Source organism: Orcinus orca, chromosome 11, assembly GCF_937001465.1.
Source record: "Orcinus orca chromosome 11, mOrcOrc1.1, whole genome shotgun sequence".
Classification (NCBI taxonomy): Eukaryota; Metazoa; Chordata; class Mammalia; order Artiodactyla; family Delphinidae; genus Orcinus; species Orcinus orca.
This window is the reverse complement of record NC_064569.1, coordinates 90,858,362-90,877,288: the sequence shown is the minus strand read 5'-3', so window position 1 is coordinate 90,877,288 and position 18,927 is coordinate 90,858,362. Positions and strand designations below refer to the sequence as shown.

The 18,927-nt window shown below is 53.6% G+C and overlaps 1 long non-coding RNA gene across 1 annotated transcript; it reads right to left on the bottom strand.

The window, feature by feature from the left end:
- Window positions 1-9,823: 9,823 nt before the first annotated feature.
- On the bottom strand, window positions 9,824-15,039 carry LOC117199004 (uncharacterized). The gene is made up of 2 exons (XR_007470110.1): window positions 11,572-15,039; window positions 9,824-11,541 (listed from the first exon to the last, which is right to left on the bottom strand). It is a non-coding gene; the product is annotated as an uncharacterized LOC117199004 (long non-coding RNA).
- Window positions 15,040-18,927: the final 3,888 nt, after the last annotated feature.

Below are 18,927 nucleotides of genomic sequence, written 5' to 3'. Positions count from 1 at the left end.
GGACAGTTTCCCTCACTGCTCCCAATTCTTCTCCCTGCATCCACCCTGTGTGTCCTGTGGCTTTGCAGGATCTCCCCACCCCAGAGGCAGGGTATCTTTTCCCAGCACACTGATGATGGACTTGCACATGACACTTGCTTTGGCCAGTGGAATGTGGGCAGAAGTGTCCTACTTCTGAGCCTTAAGAGGCCTTCCAGGTTGCTCTCTGCCCCCTCACCCTTCTGCCATCCCCAGGAAGTCAGGGACGAGAGAGACCTATGGAGCAGCCCTGAAGCCAGGCCCCACTGAGCCCGGGGGAAATCCACTGAGCCCCAGCAGATCCGCAGACTTGTGAGTGAGAATAAGTGACTGTTGCTTTAAGCCACTGAGTTTGGAGATTGTTTGTTAGGTGGCATTAGCATGAGAGTAAGTGACTGATACACAGGACTTAACACTTTCTCATTAGTCTACCCATTTCACCATTGTCTTATCTTACACTAGACCACTGCCCTGTCTTCAGTGCCTGGCATGGTGTCTGATGCGTGAGAGAACTTCAAATACGTGTTGAGTGAGTGAATAAATGAATGTGATGTCTGGAAGGGTCTTAGGCAAAGGAGAGGCATGAGTGTACAGGGGGCCCAGGAAGATGATTGATTGCTATAAGAGGAGACAGACGTGGTGGGGGAGGATTTTGCAAAGGGGCCAGGGAGGAAGCTCTCGCCACAGTCCAGAAGGGGACAAAGGTGCCGGGACCCAGGAGAGAGCAGAGAAGCGTAAGCACAAAGCTAAGCCTGACTTAGCCTGTCCTGTAGGCCAGGTTCTCCCTACGTCTCACCTCATTAAATCCGCACAACCACCATACCAGGCAGGGACTTTGATAATTCCCATTTTCAAAAAGAGGAAACTGAGGTACGGAGAGAGTCAGAAACCTTCCCAGGCCAGGCAGAGAGTGAACGGCCGTCCAGCCCTGGCAACCTTGTGCCACGCCTCGCCACCGCCACTCCAGTCTCACAGTTCAGAGCAAACCTCAGCAGACCCGAGACACTGAGGGCTTTGTTGGAGACCAAGAAATTCACCCGCAGCACACGGGGGACGAGGGGATGGTTCCCTACTGGAGGGAAACCAGGGGGAGTGCGGTTGCTTTTTGTGGTTTAATTCAACCTGCTGGGTCATGGCCCTGGATTGCTTACTGGCCACAGATGCCAGGCTCCAGAGACCCCTGACCCCGGGTGGGCTGGAGCGAGGCAGAGAGGCGGAGGGCTCCACAGCCCACGCGGCTGCCTTTCCCGCCCTGTTCCTGTTTCCTTCCCACTCCCGGAAAAAGCGCTACTCATTCATTCACTCATCCATTGACTTCCAGGCTGTCTGGCAGCTCCAGGAGCTGGAGATGCAACAATGGCTGGACGAGGTCTTACGTATGGGCGGCGTGGGAGCCAGCATGGGGCGCAGGAGAGAGGGCTTCTTTTGCTCTCACACCTGGGCACCTGACTTTCTCGGTGGCGAATCCAGGAGCTAGCATGTTCCAGCCAAGAACTGGTCACAGCGGCCCACTCTCTCCTCACGGCAGCCTGGCATTCCCCAAGCAAGGCTTTGCTCCCCTTCCTCCAGATGTCGCTCCCTGTTAGACCTGCCCACCAAAGGAGAACACACTGGCCTCTGTCCATCAGTGACCCCTGGTGGGTCCTTGGTTTTATTTGTTCCAGTGCTTAGTACAGAGCCGGGCACAGAAGGTCACCGTGGGGTGTTTGCTGACTGGATACAGACAAATTCGTCTGTTCAGTAAATATCTAGGTGATGCCTGCTATGTGCAAGGCTCCAGGCCAGGCGTTGAGCACACCAAGGTAAACCAGAAACATCATCGCAGGCCTGCAAGAACACAGGGTCTGGGGCTGGTGACAGGCACAGATCGAAACATCGCAATACGACGTGATGAGGAACCACATCTGTGTGGTCGCTCCAAGTTTCCGAGTATCAGGTATCACTAAGAATGTCTGCTGGGGCTTCCCTGATGGCGCAGTGGTTGAGAGTCCGCCTGCCAATGCAGGGGACGCGGGTTCGTGCCCCGGTCCGGGAAGATCCCGCATGCCACGGAGCGGCTGGGCCCGTGAGCCATGGCCACTGAGCCTGCGCGTCCGGAGCCTGTGCTCCGCAACAGGAGAGGCCACAGCAGTGAGAGGCCCGCATACCACAAAAGAATGTCTGCTGAACTGAATTCAGGGGCTAAACGCCCCAAACTTTTCCAAAACACAGTCAAATGCATCTAACACCGTATTACATTTTCCTTTATGGCCCGGAAGGACCATTAGAACTGTGAGACACTCTGACTGCCATTTCCCAGGTGAGACAACTGAGGCTCAGGAAGGCCACACAGCTAGGACATGGCAGACCTGGAGGGCAAACTCAGATCAGTGTGACCCAGCAGCTATATTCTTTCCACGACAGCCCAGTTCCTGTTTTCCAAATAGCCTGGGCTTTCTCCTGCCTTGTCTTCCTCTACCAGTTGGAGAAGAGACCCATCCGCAGCAGGAGGGAAGGAGCCCGGCACAGGGACACGCAGAGCCACGAGGTGCAGACCAAACAGGAAAACGGCAGCTTTCCCAGGGCCCTCCTAGCTGACTCCCATTTGCATCTCATGGGCCAGAGGTAGGTCACATGGTCAACCGAGCTGCAAAGGAGTCTGGGAGGTGGGTGTGTTCCCAGCCCCCAACACACCTGGCCTTCTTTCGAAAGGAAGAAGGAGGATGGACGTGGCTGGGCAACTTTGCTGTGCCTGCCTCGTTCTGGAAGATGGTGATGAAGATGATCACTATGGTGATTATCATTATTATTATGGCCATTCCCTGCCTGTCCCCAGCACACCTCCCAGACCCAAGCCAGGAAGGCACTTTCCCCATCCCAGCCCACCACACACACACACACACACACACACACACACACACACACACACACACACACCCTGCAGAAGGGACTCCCAAGCCCCCATCCCAGCCACTCAAGGCATAGGTCACAGGGGCTCCCTGCCAGGCTCAGGACCACAAGAGCCCAGGTCCCCAGGATGTGTCCAGCCGGGTTCCCAGCCCTGCCCCTCCCCCAGCCCCAGCCCCAGCAGGAACAGCTATTTTGAGAGCAGCTGGCTGGCAGGTGGCACCTCGTGACAGAGCAGTTTTCATCTGAGCCAGGCGGACCCTGGCTGATGCCCTCTGCTCTCTCTGCCTCCCCCTCAGGCCACCTGGCAGCCTTCACTCCCCAGCCTCATGCCCCCTCTCTGAGTCCTCTCCCTCCCATAAAGCTCTTCCCAAACTCCTTCTCCTCTGTCTCTCTCTCTCCCTCTTCCTCTCACCTGCCTCCCAGTCCTATTAAATCCAGCCAACATTCCCTGAGTCCCTAGCAATGACCACAGATCCGATGCTGACGAGGCCTGAGCCTTCACTGTCTGCCAGGCACCAAGCTCTTCTCTTATAACATCATCTCATTTCAACATCAAAGCCATTCTATGAGGCATCCCTGTCCCCACTTTACAGATGTGGACACTGAGGCATAGAGAGGCTCAGTAACTGGCCCAAGATCACAGATCTAGTAACAGCAGAGCAGGGATCCCAACCCAGGTGCCCCGGCAGCTTCACCTCTGTATCTGCATCCTGCTCTTCTCCCCAAGGGCCTGCACTGGGCTCGAGGACACTGGCCTGAGATAGAGCAGCAGCCACCCTTGAGCTCACCATCCGGAGGGGGAGCAGCGAGGACTCGGCCTCCTGGATGGACAGGGGGACCCCTCTGCGCCATCGCTGTGCGGGCAGCCGCAGGACTGGAAGGGAAGGAGAAGGTGGCCTCCTACATTGGAAGAGGCGGGCAGGAGAGAGGAATCCAGGCTGAAGGAACAGCAGGGTCTGGGCAGGAAAGATGACATGGGCACAGGGCCGGGTGGGGTGAGGAGGGTGGGGCACCGGCTCAGCCCTGAGAGTGGGAGCTTCCTTAAATCTGCACCCCAGGTGCCGTGCTTGCCACACCCCCCTGCCAGCCCCGCGCACGCCACCAGGGGAACTTTAACCAGGGTGACCTGTGAAGGTGTGAGCAAGGCTGAGGAAGGCCAGGGCCCTGAGATCAGAAGCCACATCCACGGCTGGCAGGAGAAGGGTGCAGCTCCGCCCGGCCAAGGCAGGAGCTGTGGCCTCAGCAGGGATTCAGCCGACATAACAGCCCTGCGGGAGGGAGCCCAGAACACAGTCCCCAACCTCACTCCCCTCCACGTCCACCTCCAGCGTACCCATGATGCACACTGCTCAAACCCAACAGGAAAGCAAAGGCCAGGGAGCCTGTTGATGCTTCCATGGTGAGCAGAATGATGTTTCCCAAAGGTGTCCACAGATGCATCCCTGGAACCTTACATGGCAAAAGGGACTTGGCAGGTGTGATCCAGTTAAGGACCTTGAGGTGAGGAGATTATCCTGAATCATCCAGGTGAGCTCTATGTAATCACAAGGGTGCTTAAAGAGGGGGGCAGGAGGCTCAGAGTCAGAGAAAGAAGATATGATAGAGCTCAAGGGTCACAGAGAGACAGAGAGGCTGGAAGAGGCTCCACTGTTGGCTTTGAAGATGGAGAAACGGGGCCGTGAGCCAAGGAATGCAGGCAGCCTCCAGGAGCCAGAAGACAAGGAAACAGGTTCTCCTAGAGCCTCAAGAAGAAACCAGCCCTGCCGACACTTTGCCTAGCTATGTGGGGCTGATTTAGGGCTTCTGATCTCCAGAACTGTAAGACAATAAATTTGAGTTTTTTGTTTTTTGTTTTTATATATATATTTATTTTTATGGCTGTGTTGGGTCTTCGTTGCTGCACGCGGGCTTTATCTAGTTGCGGTGAGAGAGGGCTACTCTTCGTTGAGGTGCACAGGCTTCTCATTGCAGTGGCTTCTCTTGTTGTGCACGGGCTCCAGGCACACAGGCTTCAGTAGCTGCAGCACGGCTCAGTAGTTGTGGCTCGCAGGCTCTAGAGCGCAGGCTCAGTAGTTGTGGCGCACGGGCTTAGTTGCTCCGTGGCATGTGGGATCTTCCCGGACCAGGGCTCAAACCCGTGTCCCCTGCCATGGCAGGTGGATTCTTAACCACCGCGCCACCAGGGAAGCCCTAAATTTGTGTTGTTTTACGCCACTGTTTGTGGTCATTTGTTACAGCGGCCACCAGAAACCACCACACCGTCTCTGCAGGCCAGCCTCCCAGGACAAGAAGCAAGTAGGGAAAGACAAGGGCGGCTCTGGAGGGGCAGACAGTGTAGCCCGCACAAGAGCAAAGGTACAGTGGGCATCAAACCCCCCCCCCGGCGCGCGCGCGCGCGCGCGCGCGCGCACACACACACACACACACACACACACACACACACACACACACGACATGTGTCTAGGGTATGGTAAACTGTCTGCTGGGGCTGGAGCCTAAGACACATGGTAGTAGGTGGCGCTAGAGAGGGTGGGACAGGAAGGCCTTGAAACAACACCAGGAGGAGGAGCTTGGACTTCGTGCTCAGCCAATGGGGAGCCATGGAGGACTCCTGAGCGGGAGCAGCTTGGTGAGCTTTGGATTCCATCAGATTCAAGAGGGACTGGACGGGAGTGGGGAGGCTGGAAGGGCAGAGGGAGGAAGCTAGTCAACACGCAGTTGTGATAAGCTGGCTGCCTGATAGGAAGGGCCCTCTGAACAAAAAAAAAGGGACCCTACCGGCGGTTTCGGGTCTCCTGTAGGCAGTTCTAGCCCTGGCCCATTGGTCCCCGCCCAACCCTCACACGCATGCCATGTTCCCACATCCAGGCCTCTGTACCTACCGCTTCCCTGGCCTGGGGACACCCCTGCTTCTCCTCCCCACTGAGCTTTCCCAATCTGAGAGTTTCAGTTTGAGGGCACCTCTTCCAGGGAGCCATCCCTGATGAGCCTCTAAAGCCACAGGGGCCTCAGGAACCATCTCGCCCAGCCCCTCCCATGCTCTTTTTTTCAAATTAATTTTTTAAATTGAAGTATAGTTGATTTACAATGTTGTGTTAGTTTCAGGTATACAGCAAAGTGATTCAGTTATATATATATATTCTTTTTCCCATATAGGCTATTACAAAATATTGAGTAGAGTTCCCTGTGCTATACAGTAGGTCCTTGTTGTTTATTTTATATATAGTAGCGTGTACATGTTACTCCCAATCCCTAATTGATCCCTCCCCTCCTCTGCTGCTCTCCTGCATCCCCCTTCACTTCTGCTCGCACGGCCCACTGCCAGGATGTTCATCACTTGTTCAAATCCCACCCCCTCCACTTCCTAGCAGGTGACTCACCCTCTCTGCCTTGATCTCAGCTGTAAACTGAGGACGGTGGTAGCATCTACTTGGTAGGGCTGTTGTGAGGACTAAACAGACACGAACACACGGAGATCCGCACAGGGCCTGTGGGGTGCTGGATAGGCAGCCAGCAATGTGTGCATCTGCTGTGATGAGCCCCAAACTGAGGGCTCACGGGTGCAGGGCTCCTTCTTGAGCTGAGCTGGGTGTAGCCTTATGCTCACTCCTCTTGAGGCAGGAGATAGATGGGCACCAGGCTGAACAGTTTCTCCCCTGTGGACAGGAACTCCATAATAGCAGAAACTCCATAAAAGCAGGATGATGGAGGAGGCTGGGCCCTGCCCAGATAAGAGATAAAAGACTACATATGCCTCATTCTCGAAGTCAAGGAGACCTCCCCGACTACACATGCGCAGAAAGGCTTCTTGGAAGTCAAAAAGGGAGGTGGTGCCACCCCATAGTAAGTGATGTCAACCACCCATAGGCCTCTTCACTAGAATCCATCTTGGCTAAGATTCACCCGCGTACATACGGACTCAGAACCAGGCAAAGCAAGATGATTGGCCAAAGGAATCCCGGAAGAAACGCCCCTTAAAAGTGATTCAAACTACCACGAGGGCGCGACTCTCTCTCTGAGCCCACCCATATGACTATCCCCACATACTCTACTCTTTTTTTTTTTCTCCTAATAAAACACTTTACTTGTTTCACTACTTTCTGTCTTTGTGGGAATTCTTTTCTGCAAAGCCGAAGGGCCAGGGCCTTGTCACTGGCCACTGGTCGAGTGGCTAGCATTTGGTGCTCTCACCGCCGCGACCTGACCTCAATCTCTGGCAGGGGAACCAAAACCCTGCTTCAAGCTGCTGCAGGCCGAGGTCACCCGACATCACTCCCACTGGCCCCAGCCCTGCCCCTAAGTAGGAAGATAGGAGAGTGGGAAAAGGACAGGTGGGGAATTACCACTAACTTGCTGTGTGTCCTTGGGCAAATTGCTCCCTCTCTGGACCATGCCTAGGAGATAGTATAAGGCCAGGACTTCCTGTGGGTGGGCCTGGTTGGGTGGGCAGTGGCAAAGGAACAGTAAGAACACGGGGCTGCTCAGGGAAAACGGGAAGCCATGGGTTTGGGTTCAGTGCAAACCTTCCCACCATCACTGCCCTCCCCCCGGCCTTCCATGAAGTCTGCTGCCTCACACTGGAGACAGGGGTGTTGTAGAAACTGAGGAAAGGGCTGACTTCCACATCTGGGGTGAAGTCACACGTAGCAGAGGGAGCTCAGTGACGCCATGGGAAGCTCCGGAAGCTGGGTTCAGTCAGAGAAAGCAGAGCCAGGGGGCCCTGAGGAAGGGGAGGCAGGAAGGGCGGGGGCCCAGTCAACACCTGGATCACACAGCACTAGACATTTTCCTTCTGTCTGGGGAAGCCCAGCAAAAACATCATTTCCTTTTCACTCTCAAGGAGACAGAGGCCCCAGAGGTCACCGGCAGGCCCGCAGCAGAAGCAGGCCTAGAACCCGGGCCTCAGCCTCCAGTAGAGGCTGGGGAGGCCTAGTCGAGAGGCTGACAGGAGGGAGCAGCGAGGGCTGAGGCAGAAGCCCAGAGGGGCTCCCCTTTCCTCCACCTGCCCCTCCTGGCCCAGGCATCAGAGGACAGGCCCACGGGACACAGGCTGCAGCAGGAGGGCCCGGGAACATCGCCACCACTGTGTGGACCAAGTTCTAAAATAAGCCCCAATCGCGAGAGTGTAGTCACCATGGCAACAGGAAAGTTGTTCCACAGAAGGAATCAAGCACAGCTGTCACCGTCAGTGTCACGGGGAAGAGCCTGCTATGGCCAGGCCCTGGGGTAGGCACTTTCACACACACGCTGCCCCACTGAAGCCGTCATCATCCTCATGCTGCAGATGAGGGCACCTGGGCTGAGACAGAGGCCCCGGCCAGAGTCACCCCGCAATGGATAGGAATTGGGAGGCCCGGATCCAAACTCCCATCTCCTTCCCTGTCTCCTTGCCTCCCAGGCACACCATTTCTTCTGAGACTCAGTTTCCCCCTCCCCACCCAAAGCACTGTCAGGGGTAAAGATGGGGGTATTTCTGCATCCTTCCAGGGTGGCAGGGTGGGGGGAGCAGGCATGATCACCCATGAGCAGGGACTCTGGGACTCCTGTAATAATCTCCTGCCCTCTGGGCTTACTTACAGCAATGGCCCTCGTGGGATTCACTAATAGTGCTTCCCTTTGGCAGGTAGTGTTAAACAGACTTGTTAGTTAACACTTTATGAGTGCCCAAGCTTTCTCATCCCCTTCTTCTGGGGACCAACCCTGTCCTCTGGCCACAATGGCAGGAAATGAGCCAGGTCTAACCAATCAGTCATTGACCCCATCTCTCTGACAACTATGATTGGTCCAAGAGAGAAGGACTGGCCCAGCACAGCCAATCAGAGAGCTCCCCTGGGACTGATATGTGGCTACCAGGAAAAGGAAGCTCTTGCTTTCCCAGAAGGTGGGGGAGGTTGCTGAGCTGGGACTTCCAGTGACCTTGTCCCATACACTGGAGAAGATGTGACTATTTCCCAGGCTTCAGTGACAACAGATTTTATTCTAGCTAGTCTAATCAAAAAGAGATTTTGTTTTAAAGCATATTAAGTGGCCAAGCATCCAGGAACAACTGCCCAAAACACACTGCAGAACTGGGCCACCAATGGGGCTGCAGCCCCTGCTTCCATCAGGAAGCTGTGGAAGTCACCACTTGGCTGCCAGCTCCAGAACCATGCCTGCTCGACTTCGATCCATGCAGGGAAACGGGTGCTCCGTGCTCTCTTTCCACACAAAACTCAGTTCCAAATTCTAGTCCATGCAAGTGTTCTTTATGGCAGGATTTATGTTACAGCTGGATTGCTACCTGCAGGAGAGCCTGGAAAATGTAGTCGTGTTTTGCAGCTTCTGCAGCACAGAAGGCATGCTACGTGGAGGGTGTGGCCAGTGTGACACATGTCACAGGCAAAGACTGACTCACCATCGTCACTATCACCCAAGGAAATGCTGTCACCACTTCCCACACGGCCCTGAGCTGGAGTCAGGGACCTCGCCTGGGTCCTGCTGTTTCCTCACTGTGTGTCCTCCAGCAAACCATCTCTCACCAGGGGGCTGTTCTTCTGTCATTTGGGGATGTGGAGACCTGTCCCAAATACATCTCCAAGCAGTTGTGAAGGTCAAGGTGAGAGAGTAGGTGGGAAAGGCCCTGTCCACTGCACAGACCTGAGCACCTGGGGAAGTTATTACTAGTCAGTAAGTGGCTTTAACCAAGAGGAAAATAAACCCAGAGAGGGTGAAATGACTTCCCCAAGGTCAGGTCAAAGTCAGGCAATAAAATATGGAGGACTAGAACTTGAGACTGTGAACTCTCCCTTAGGTCTCAGGGGAGTGGGAGGGAGTGAGGAGGACCAGGAAGAAGGGGGGGGTGGCGGCTCCAGGAGGTGGAGGTGATGGGTTGTATTAAGTTGTCCATGACTGTACATCAAATTTCCCCAAAACGTAGTAGAGCAAAACAACATACATTTATTATAGTTTCTAGGATCAGAAATCTGGGCAGAGCTCAACTGGGGTCTCTGGCTCAGAGTCTCCCATTGAGGTTGCAGTCAGGGTGTCAGCCAGGGCTGTGGTCTCATCTGAAGGCTCATCTGGGGAGGGGTCACTTGCAAGCTCACTCCCACAGCTGTTGGTCGGCCTCAGGTGCTGGCTGGCTGTTGGCACTACCAGGCAGCTCATGACATGGCAGCTGGCTGCCAGCAAGCGAGAGAGAAATGGGGGGGCACTCCCGACACAAGCCACCATCTTTAGTAACAAAATCTCAGAAGTGATATCCATACTGTAAGTCCGCTACATACGAACAAGTTCCATTCCGACAGCACGTTTATAAGTCCAACAAAGTTAGCCTAGGTACACAACTAACACAATCGGCTATATAGTCCTGTACTGTAATAGGTTTATAGTAATTTTCACACAAATAATACAGAGAAAACAAAGAAAAAATAAAGAAAACATTTTGAATCTTACAGTACAGTCCCTTGAAAAGTACAGTAGTGCATTATAACAGCTGGCATACAGGGGCTGGCATCCAGTGAACAGGCAAGAAGAGTGACTGACTGTTGGAGGGAGGGGAAGTGGGAGATGGTAGAGCTGAAGGACTGTCAGCAATAGGAGACAGAGGGCAAGCTGCAGTTCCACTCACGCCTGACGTGGATGGCACAGGTTCTGGTTCCTTGCTGGATTCAATTCTATCTACCCTCTTGAAAAATCGATCCAGGGATGTCTGGGTAGTACTGTACTGCGCCAGCTACATCACTGCTGCTTTTCGCCTGCTTCCAGACATCCTGGGCTTGAAGTAAAGATACTGTACTACTGTACTCTATACGGTACTATACAGGAAAGTACACAGAAGCACAGCCTCTTGTAGAGGATGCACGGACGTGACAACGTACGCCAGACACGTGAACTAAACGTGATTGGACATGCAAACGCATGTTCGCATCTTTGAAAGATCGCAACTTGAAGGTTAGTATGTAGGGGACTTACTCATTCCATTTTTAGACTCAAGTCTCTAGATCAGCCCACACTCAAGGGGGGAGGATGACACAAGAGTGCACGTACCAGGAGGTGGGGTCACCCAGGCCATCTGAGAGGGCACCCACCACAGAGCTTGAGGGAGAAGCCCCACCACAGGTCCCTGCCCCCCAGGCCCAGCCTGCCTCTGAGAAGAAGGTGGGTCGGTGGGGTAAGGGAGGCTGCTCCCAGCTCCTCTGCACCAGCCCTGGGCCGAGGGTGGAACAGCTGAACGGAATCTGCACTTGCTTGTGCCCTTTCCCCTGAGGGGAGAAGACGGAGGAGGGAGAACGGGACGGAGTGCAGGGTTACACACATCAGCAATGGCAGCAACGTGGCCCCCCTCAGATTAGGGTTTTCCAATAAAACAGGAGGCCCCGAGGCCCCAAAAGGCGGCGTGGTATCATGTGAGGAGCACTGGACTAAGAATCAAGAGGTCTGGGTTCTGATTCTGGGTAAGCCCCTAACTGGCTGTGTGTCTGTGAGGAAGTTACACATCCTCTCTGGGCCTCAGTCTCTCCAGCTGTAACACAGGGGTGGTGATCTGATACTGCCCAGGTGCTCTTGGGCCCCAATGGTCAGAGTTCCCCTCCATGCACAGGGGCTCATGATCAGATGGAGGCAACATAGGGGTTTGGCCTAGGCTTCCACCACCTGCCCACAAGGCACCCGCCCCCAAGGCACCCGCCCCCAAGGCACCCGCCCCCAGCAGCCCTCACCTTCCCCTCCATCCTCTCTCCCTCTGCCTCCCTCCTTAGTGCTGGTTCCCTGGCCTTCCTTCCTGACCCACCATCTGTGTGTTCACACAGCCCAGCCTGCTCCCAACCTCCTTCCCTCCCCTCCAGCCACCCCAGCCCTGCTGCCGCTGAGGGGCAAGGCACGTGTTGGGACCGTGAACAGAACCGGCAGAGCAGCACTCTGGCTCCCAGGCTGGGGGCTTCCGTAAGCGCTGCCGGCCACCCCCAGCCCCAGCCAGCCCCCGTGGCTCCATCTCAAAGCACAAGGCCACCCCAGTACCCACACACCAGGCCTGCACGGAGTCCCTTCCTATTGGAAGATCCCCTAGCGCTCTGTGCTTGCTGACAGGCTCGGCACCTTTACACTGGCAGCAACATTCTTTCCTGGGCCTTACTCCCCCAAGGTAGGAAGGAACAAGCTTTGTTCTCTCTAGTCCCAGGAAACACAGTGGATGCTCAGTAAATTTTCTTGAATGAACTAGAAAAGACTGATAATAACAATGGAAACATTTATAGAGTATTCACCATGTGCCAACCACTCTAGGAACCTTATACACATTAATGTATTTAATCCTCATCACAATCTTATATTGGAGGTACTATTAATATCTCCACAACACAAATGCATGAATGAGTGAATGCCATATTCTTTCAATGGGAAGGCACTAACCCACGAGAGATCAGACACATCACCAGGCATAAAGCATGAGAGGGTGTGAGGGTGAGTGATAAGATAATAATCTATTCCCTGTTACATACATCTCTTTTGATTATCACAACTCTCCAGGGAGGTATAAAGGGCAAAAATAAACAAGGTCCTACTGTATAACACAGGGAACTATATTCAATATCCTGTAATAAACGATAATGGAAAAGAATATGAAAAAGAATATTGTATGTGTGTGTGTACGTGTGTGTATAACTGAATCACTTTGCTGTACAGCAGAAATTAACATACCATTGTAAATCAACTATACCTCAATAAAGTAATTTTTAAAAAAATACTGTCATAGGGCTTCCCTGGTGGCGCAGTGGTTGAGAGTCCGCCTGCCGATGCAGGGGACGCGGGTTCGTGCCCCGGTCCGGGAAGATCCCACATGCCGCGGAGCGGCTGGGCCCGTGAACCATGGCTGCTGAGCCTGCGCGTCCAGAGCCTGTGCTCCGCAACGGGAGAGGCCACAACAGTGAGAGGCCCGCGTACCGCAAAAAAAAAAAAAAAAAAGGTTTATTTCTCATTTGTGCAACATATCCAGTAGAAGGGTGGGAACAGGGATCTCTGTTCCCTGCTGTCCCCGCTGAGGAACCCACCTGGAATTTCCCATCACTGCTCAGGGGGAGGGCAGCAGGAAGAACCATGCACTAGTTCTGAAAGGTCTCCACCCAGAAGTGACATGCTACTTTGGCTCCGATTTCATTGGCCAGAGCACGTCACAGAGCAAACTCAAGGGGCTGGGATGTGTAGTCTTCGGTGGGCCCAGAAGCAGGCGGAACTGTGGGTCTGGGTGGAAAGTATTGGGTTAACTGAGTCATCTATGGAGTGTCTGCTCTGTGCTAAGTAATGGGAAGAAACACAAAATTTGGTAGGGCCCTGTCCTCCCCGAGCACACCTTCTAATGCGGAAACAGATAAACAGAAGAAAATCACAATCCAGTGAGACTAGAGCTCTGACAGAGGAGAGGGATGCTCAGAGGGGTCCCTGACCTGGCCCCGGGGAGGAGGGCTTCTGAAAGAGGAAATAACAGCTGAGTAAGGCCAACCTTCCAACCCAGATCCCAGGTGGAGAAAGGACACGGCAAGGCCTGCCCTGTGTGGACCCACCACCCTAAGCCCCCATCTTGCAGGGTACCCCATGGGGACAGGGGTCTAGCCTCGGTGCCCAATGCCTACCATGTGACTCTGGGCACTTCCGCTCTTCCCTCCACAGGGGGCAAATAGAAAGTGGGTCCACACCAGGAACAGGGGGGCCTTTCTGGGATGAGGACCCCTGGAGGAGGAGGGGCAGAGAGAGAATGCAGGACCAACCTCCTTTGTACTCGTGGGGACACTCTTCTAAGTACCACTGCCCCTTCTAAAGGGATGGGTGGACTTGAAGCCGGGTGTCGGGGGGATTCCAAGAGCCAAGAAAGACCCTTTAGATCACCTGGGCTGTGACAGAGACACCAGTGGGAGCCTGAGGGCAGGGGGCTAAAAGCAGCTGAGGCCCAGGAGACCAGGTCACCCAGAAATCCACCGAATTCTAACATCTGGGAAGAGACCCAAGAAACTGTAACAGTGGTCACCACCAGGGAGGGAAAGTGGATGGCTGGGGCCAGCCTGCAGAGAAGGGGGACTGATTCTTCCTTTTGTTTTTTCAACCAGGTATTACCTAAGTGGAAAAAACATTAAACAAGTATATATCTGACTTGAATAAAAACTTCTATGGGTCTAGGCTTTATAAGCCTCTAAGACTGTAAGATCCTTCTAAGACTAGGGTTCTCAGGGGCAGCTGGCAAAGACATGGGGGTGAGATGCCCCTGGGTTTGAACCCTGGCTGCACCCACTGCTGTGACTTAATCTCACGGTGCCTCCGTTTCCTGGTCTGGAATCAGAGACAAGGATACCTTCTTCCCCTGGAACATTTTAAGATTAAATTAGATAAAGAATGTCAGGTGTCCTCCCAGGGTCTGGGACACCACGAAGCCTTTGTCTAAACAAAGCAGTGGTGAATACCCAGAGCCTAGAGGAGTCTCCAGGCTGAGTCCCAGCCAGGGCGTTTCCTGATTCCCAGGGAGGAACAGGAGGTCCCTGGGAAGCCGCTGGTGACAGCAGGTGGGCAGGGAGGGAGGGAAACAGACACCGCTGCTGTGGCTGGTGCTCTGGCGCCCCCTCCTGGACACTGTCCTCCTTACACCCCTGGGAGAACGGGAGGCTTCACTTTTATCAAAAATCTCCCTTTGTTTGGGGTTATTTTTTAAAAAAGGACCAACGCCAGGGACAAGGTAAGAGGCCCACTGGCTGCTTTGGGGCCCCAGCCCAATGTACAGCACTTGGCAAAAGTTCCGCAGCTCTTGTCAATGACTTAGTAAGCACATTATTAACCACAGGCACCACCTGCTGAGCCAAAGTTGATGCCCGCACTCTCGAACGAAGTGCTCTGCCTGCATTGTTTCACTTCAAACTCCTCACACTTACGCAGTCTGCATGACTATTAACCTCTTCTAAAATCTGGGGAAACAGCAGGCTTCCCTGATGGCGCAGTGGTTGAGAGTCCACCTGCCGATGCAGGGGTCACGGGTTCGTGCCCCGGCCCGGGAGGATCCCACATGCTGCGGAGCGGCTGGGCCCGTGAGCCGTGGCCGCTGAGCCTGTGCTCCGCAACGGGAGAGGCCACAACGGTGAGAGGCCCACGTACCACAAAAATAAATAAATAAATAAATAAAAATAAAAATAAAAATCTGGGGAAACGGAGGCCCAGGGAGATAAACTAAACTCAGGGCACACAGCCAGGCTGTGGCGGCATTAGGATCCAGGCTCAGGCCTTTCGGCCTCCACCTCGCACTCAGGAAGGCTCAGTACCTGCACCTCCCGTTGATCGAGCACTGGCCCCGTGACGGGTACCGAGCTGAGTGCTTTTACACATGCCGTTCAACTCTGATTACAACTCTTCGGGGTAGTTTTTTATTTCCCCCATTGCAGGGTGACCGACTGTCCTGGTTTGCCCAGGATGGAGGGAGTTCTGGGATGTAGGACTTTTGGTGCTAACACCAGAAATGCCCTACCCACATTACAGACAAGGAAACTGAGATCCAGAGAGGGCGATACACTACAAGCAACTAAATGCCCATAAAATGGACAACCTAGAAGAAACGGACAAATTCTCAGAGATGGTGATAGACAGCACTGCTATCAGGCGTGGAGCCTGAAGTCTGGATCCAGAATAAGGCAGGTCAAGTAGCTCAGAAACACAGGCTGAGGGACTTCCCTCGTGGCGCAGTGGTTAAGACTCCGCGCTCCCAAAGCAGGGGGCCCAGGTTCAATCCCTGGTCGGGGAATTAGATCCCACATGCATGCCTCCACTAAGGAGCTGGCAAGCTGCAACTAAAGGAGCCCACCTGCCGCAACTAAGGAGCCCACGTGCCACAACTAAGACCCGGTGCAACCAAATAAATAAATATTTTAAAAATCTTTAAAAAGAAAAAAGAAACACAGGCTGAGAGACTTCCCTGGTGGTCCAGTGGTTAAGACTCCACGCTCCCATTGCAGGGGGCCTGGGTTCGATCCCTGGTCAGGGAGCTAGACCCTGCATGCCGCAGCTAAGACCCTGGCACAGCCAAATAAATAAATATTAAAAAAAAAAAACCACAGGCTGAGCTGGTTCCATAAGGAAGAACAAAGTGAGAGGGTGGGAGGGGGTGAGGAGAAACAGTGGGAGAGACAAGAAGCCCTTGAAGGCACTAATAAGACCACCCTAGGTTGGTAACCCGGACCCTCCACTTACGGGCTGAGACATTCTTTTCCTTAAAATCCGAGCCTCGATTCCCCATCTGTAAATTGAGGATGTGCTGCTCATTCATACAACGGCTGTTTACTGAGTCCCTAAGGCAAACCCGGCACGAAACAGAACGTAAACACAGTAACGTGTAATTAATGGGTGTGAGTCCCTGGCACAAAGTACTGATTAGTCACCAGGGAGAATTCTAGACCCCCAGACCTGGAAGACCAAGCCCTGCAATGGGTCCTTGACTGCCAACAGAGACAGGGCGCTTACTGTCCCACAACACTGCCAATCTTTTAGCACGTGCCAATGCATGTCGGTTCCTGTATGTCTACAAACGTTTCTTTTTAATAAATAAATAAATAAATTTATTTACTTTTGGCTGCGTTGGGTCTTTGTTGCTGCACGTGGGCTTTCTCTAGTTGTGGTGAGCAGGGGCTACTCTTCGTTGCGGTGCGTGGGCTTCTCATTGCGGTGGCTTCTCTTGTTGGGAGCACGGGCTCTAGGCGCTCGGGCTTCAGTAGCTGTGGCTCACGGGCTCCAGAGCGCGGGCTCAGTAGTTGTGGCCCACAGGCTTAGTTGCTCCGCAGCATCTGGGATCTTCCCAGACCAGGGCTTGAACCCGTGTCCCCTGCACTAGCAGGCGGATTCTTAACCACTGCGCCACCAGGCAAGTCCTATCTATGAGGCTTTTTTTTTTTGGCCGCGGCTTGCAGGATCTTAATTCCCCAACAAGGGATCAAACCCATGCCCCCTGCAGTAGAAGTGCAGAGTCCTAACCACCAGACCACCAGGGAATTCCCACGTTTGATAAGCTTTTACTCTGTGCCAGGAGCTTCTAAGTGTTTTCCATGTTTTAACCCATTTAATCCCCACGGCAGCCCTCAGTATCCGGGCAGGGTTTGGGCTGGAGCAGTCTGTGCCAACGGAGAAGGAAAAAGCTTTCCGACCAATTTGAGATGTGGACTCCTCCTCCCTCTCTCTGCCTCTGCCAGGGTTCTGCCTGAGTTGGGGTTCACCCTCCTGATATCACCTGACCCCCCTGATTACTGATCTGCTTCCTCAGGCAAAGATTTCACTGGCAACCTGGCCCAGCCCCAGCAGGACCTCCCTGCCCCCAGGGCTCTCTGGGAGGGGGAGGTCTGGCTGTGAGCACCCTCCCCACTGCAGCGGTGGTGGCATCATCAGCCCCCGCCCACCCACCCTGCTCCCCGAACTGACCCAGGAAGGCATTAACCCAGAGAGCAAGCTGAGCATTTGGGCCTTCCAGTGAGCAGCAGCTCCGGCCCTTCCAGCTTCCGAGGTCCATCCTAGCCCCAGGCCTCCCACCCCATCTGTGCCGCAGAACAAGGCTGAAAGTCACATAAAGTCCTCTCTGGAGCTGCAGGGGACTGCTTGAGAAGAGACCCTGGCAAAGTCTCAGGGGTCTTCCGACACTATGGACACCACAACACCAAACTTGTCTTTGTCTGATACACGTATCAGGCAGCTCATCTGTACGTGAGAGTCCTCAGTGTGATGCCACTGCTACCACTCTTCAGCTGTGTGACCTTGGGAGACTTACTTAACGCCTCTGTGCTCGGTTTCCTCATCTATAATATGAGGGTAATAAACCACGAATTCACGGGGTCTCAGGGAGGATCAGATCATAGAATGTACAAGGAGTGCCTAGCACACAGCGGTGCTCAATAACTGTGGGTCGCTGCATTCGTTCATTCATTCAACAAGCATTGTGCTGGGGAACTAGACTCAACCTACACATGAACTGCCAGGGAGCAGGCCAGGGTAAAGGAAAGCACCAGAAGACCCTGGTCCCCAGGTGAAGCCTGCTCCCAGTAACCCCTCCGGCCTAGACGGACCATGTGAGGCAACGACAGGAAGGCAGCCACACACAAGCCATGGAAAGGGGCCTCGGAAGAAACCAAACTCTCCAACCCCTGGATCTTGGACTTCCGGCTCCAGAACTGTGAGAAAATCAATGTCTGCTGTTTACAGCGCCCAGTCTGTGCTATACTGTTATGGAAGCCCTAGCAAACCGCTCCACTCCCCCCCACCCCGCCCCCCAAACCCAAGGACAAGTTACAGGCTCGCCGGAACTGGCCTTTGGCTGAGTTTGGGTGGAAGGTGCTGGTTAGTGTCGACTGCTCCCAGCCAATTCCACTTCCCACTAAAACAGCTCTCGAGACTCAGAACATGGGGGTGGGAATCATAACTGCCTCTTGCAAAGTTTCCAAATGATAACTTGCTTATTCAACATTGTGCTCGAATGTTCTAAATGCTCACTGAGGTGGCCGATCCACTGTCCCCAGGGCCTGCCACATTCTCCAGCTTTTTTTTTTTTTTGATTCACAAACAGTAACATGTGCCATGAACTTGCAACCCACTTTGAAATGTTTATGCTTTCTATAAGTTTAGTATTAGCACATACCCAGAACACTTCCTGTGTACCAGGCACAGTCCAGTGTGCTTTATAAACACTAACCTATGGAATCCTCACATCTCTCCTGAAGAGACAGTATCACCCCCATTTGACAGGTGGGGAAATCAAGGCTCAGATAAGTGCAGTTAAGTGGCTCAAGGTCACGAGCTAGAAAGCAGCAGAGCTGTAATTTGAGCCCAGGCCACCCGGCTCCAGGTCCATGCTCTCAACCACTATGCCTTATTGCCTCACAGTGTAGGAGAAACATTGTTCTTTTTGATCTATATCCTATCAAAAGTTGTATTAGAAATCCTTTTAATGTACTCCCTGGCCAGACCATAATGATTAAAACAAACATCAGGACTTCCCTGGCGGTCCACTGGTTTAAGACTCCGCACATCCCAATGCAG